This window comes from Dioscorea cayenensis, chromosome 20 (assembly GCF_009730915.1).
Source record: "Dioscorea cayenensis subsp. rotundata cultivar TDr96_F1 chromosome 20, TDr96_F1_v2_PseudoChromosome.rev07_lg8_w22 25.fasta, whole genome shotgun sequence".
Classification (NCBI taxonomy): Eukaryota; Viridiplantae; Streptophyta; class Magnoliopsida; order Dioscoreales; family Dioscoreaceae; genus Dioscorea; species Dioscorea cayenensis.
The window spans coordinates 3,469,381-3,469,956 of NC_052490.1; the positions used below are offsets into that span (position 1 = coordinate 3,469,381).

The 576-nt window shown below is 42.7% G+C and overlaps 1 non-coding gene across 1 annotated transcript; it reads left to right on the forward strand.

Annotated features, from left to right (window-relative positions):
• The first annotated feature begins 209 nt into the window (after positions 1-209).
• On the forward strand, positions 210-315 carry LOC120252285. The gene has a single exon (XR_005533828.1). It is a non-coding gene; the product is annotated as a small nucleolar RNA R71 (small nucleolar RNA).
• Positions 316-576: the final 261 nt, after the last annotated feature.

The window sequence follows — 576 nt, forward strand, 5'->3', positions numbered from 1 at the left end:
ATTGAGAATTGAATCATTGTCACACTCATTATCATTGATCTTTTACATAGCTAAGAATCGAATTAAGTATTTTTATTCCCTACTCCCCGTGGATACAATACCCGCTCACCCGGGATTATTACTTCGACAAACCCGTGCACTTGCGGGATATACGCAAGGGGACCTTGTCAAACCCATTATAGAAAGTCTGAATAATCATCCATTCAGGAAATTCGTGCTGTGGGCACCTCCGCAAAAGATCCTTGAAGCGCTCCCATGTCTCAAACAATGACTCTAACTCCATCTGCATAAATGACGATATCTCATTGTGAAGCTTGGCCGACTTCCCTGGAGGAGAGTATCTAGCAAGAAAAGCTTTGACCATCTCGTTCCAAGTCGTAATGGAGGCCTTGGGCAAAGAATGTAGCCACTGCTTGGCTCTTCCCTTGAGAGAGAATGGGAAAGCCCTCAATCTAATAGCATCATCCAATACACTGTTAATCTTCAGCATATCGCAAACTTCCAAGAAGTTCTCTATATGGTTGTTTGGATCTTCATCGGCCAAACCATTGAACTGCGCTAAATCCTAAATCATTT